The sequence below is a fragment of the Festucalex cinctus genome, chromosome 1, assembly GCF_051991245.1.
Source record: "Festucalex cinctus isolate MCC-2025b chromosome 1, RoL_Fcin_1.0, whole genome shotgun sequence".
Lineage (NCBI taxonomy): Eukaryota > Metazoa > Chordata > Actinopteri > Syngnathiformes > Syngnathidae > Festucalex > Festucalex cinctus.
Window position 1 is genome coordinate 65,198,728 of NC_135411.1, and position 2,725 is coordinate 65,201,452.

Here is a 2,725-nt window from a genome sequence, read left to right on the forward strand (position 1 = left end):
GGTGAATAAACCAAGGTCCCTCCAGGTTAGGTTACAATGGCAGGAACAAAATTAATACAGAGAGTATATTGTGTTGCTACATTATATATTTGTACTGTCTGTATACCGGTACTTAGGTTAAGTGTTGTACATCACAAATTGGAAATGTTCACACAAAAAAAGTTATTCTGCAGACAAATGACTCTTAAATCCCTGTCTCAGTTGCATAGTGCACTGAAAAAAAAGGGAAAAGAAGAGAGTTGGAATTGAACAGCAGACTCTCTGGTTACTGAACAATCAGCTCCACCTCATTGGTCACAGCCACAATCCACACCCAAGAAGAACTACGTTAGCTCCCAAATTTACAAAAGTAAATAGGTCCCATAGTATGGCGTTAGATTTGTGCCACAATTCCGTGCGTAACAAAATGTGTTTCGTACGTACAAAATGTGTTTCGTACGTACCAAAAATGCGTTTCGTACGTACCAAAAATGTGTTTCGTACGTACAAAATGTGTTTCGTGCGTACAAAACAGTCCTCGCGCACGCTTGCTACGTCTCTCCTCAACACGTACGAAACTTTGATTTACGCTTGCGATGCAAGGGTCGAGGCGTAATATTTGTGCCACAATTCTTAACCAATCAGGAGTCGAACAGGAGAGCAAATCCTGATTGGCTGTTTAATATCCAATCAGGCAGAACTTTGACAACGTGTCGTCACGCCGCGTTGCATCATGGGCGCTTCTTCGATTTGTTTTTGTTTTGTTTACTAGCACTCGGTGCTTTCCTGTTTGTATTTTATCTGCATTTCTGCTGACTTTTATTTACTTAACAAAAGTTGTGTTATATTACGGGGTGAAGCAGCTCCCAACTGCTTTCCTGCTTAGCGGAAGACAAGTTTTAGCCCTCATGGGACCGTTGGATGACCGTTGGGGGGGACGCTAACTTCCGAATCGAAGACTACTTTCAACATTTTCATAACGGTAAGTAGCATCTTTTAACTTGGCCACGCACAGGCTTCCAAGACAATCAAAATTGTATGTAATAGTTACATACACGACATTGGCAATGGATGTGCATAGTTATGATGAAGAAAAAAAAAATCGCCACCCCCTTTCTTTATTTTCTTATGCATTTTTAGTGCCTAGCCCTAGTGCCACCAAATGTATATCGTGTAACTAACAGACAGAAAAAAACATGGAATGTCCAAAAGCACTGTTAACACAATGCCATAGTTACTGATTTGTAAGTACGCTAGTGATATTGATTAGAAAATCGTGGAAAATTACGAGATATCAGCTCTTGAATTCAATTCACGAGTTAATTTTGTTGTCATTACCTGTATACTTGTGCACATAAATGCCATCTCAAACAAATCACTAAAGCAGCCTTTTACCACCTAAAAGACTTCGACCGAAGGGTTGCATGCTCCATACCAGAAGAACCTGACTCATGCTTTTATTTCCAGTAGATTTGATTATTGCAAAGGTCTTCTGACTGTTCTCCCTCAAAAGAGCTTCACATTATAGCTGCAGAGGTTATGAAGTGGTTACCCTTAGTTGTACTAGACATTTACCATGAACAAGAAACTGTAGAAACATGGATGGTCACATTGTTTTCCCATAACTACATGAAGATGGATGGATATGATTGTTTCACGTTTTACAATTAATAACCTTGAGCTTTTGTTTGTTTCCAATTTACCAGGTAAACCAATCCAGATTGCGCATCGTTTCTATATCCGGGTCACAGTCATCAATACGATGTCTAAGGATAGAGAGTACAGCTGAGATGGATGGGACGGCGATGGATGGCTCCACAATAGCAGTCTACCATGCCTACTGTGTGTAAAACTTGAAATAAAAACTGCAAAGATGCACTGTAACTGAGGACGATTCATTTGATTTAAAAACAAAATGTACAGTTTACTGTTTGTTGATCGATAATGCATCATTAAGTGTCAATTACAAATACAATGTGTAATATATTTTCATCTGTGGAACCTCTTGGGTCTTGCATTCTCAATACATCATCGTGAGTACAGTACTCTGAGGTCTTCTTGGTCAATGATGGGCAAATGTGCAGTGTGTGCACTTCCGCACTTTAATCTTGAAACCATAAATGTGTCATGTACTGCATTGGCACTGTACCTGCAATAGTATTTTGGTTATTGTTTACAGGTTGTTCCGAATACAGTGTGTGTGACACTTTTTATTTTTCTAATTGTCAATGATACTGTTTGCAAGACACATTTAAATAAGTTCAGTAAAAGTGTCGACAACTTACAGGAGAAAAAATATTTTAAAAATGTTTGATTTGGTATGCTGCAAAACAGGCCATTACAACTATTCGAACTTCAAATTATGCTAGTCCAATGTTAATGTTGTCATTCTTCAGGAGCTCTTGATTTCTCTGCTGTCAAGCTCAAGATTCACGTTCTGACTCTTCCTACAGACATTTTAATGACTAAGTCAAATTGGTCTCATCAGCTGGCTCAAAAACGTCAGGAATTAGGGCTGCACAAAATTGGAAAATCATGCAATACGCGATTTTGCTGAATATAGCAATAGATATTGCAATATTTAATATGGATCTAAAAAAATGACTGATGATGATTTTATTATCTAATGAACAAATTATATTTCTCATGCAGTAAAATGTATTCAGAGTTATTTAATTGTAATGACTTCAATAATGTTCAACTAGTTGATGGTGGTGCACATTTTAGCAAGTGGCTGACTGGTCAA

At 38.1% G+C, this 2,725-nt stretch overlaps 1 long non-coding RNA gene across 1 annotated transcript; it reads left to right on the top strand.

The window, feature by feature from the left end:
- The first annotated feature begins 694 nt into the window (after positions 1-694).
- Positions 695-1,863, top strand: LOC144006843 (uncharacterized). Its single transcript, XR_013279953.1, has 2 exons — positions 695-961; positions 1,686-1,863. It is a non-coding gene; the product is annotated as an uncharacterized LOC144006843 (long non-coding RNA).
- The last annotated feature ends 862 nt before the right edge of the window (positions 1,864-2,725 follow it).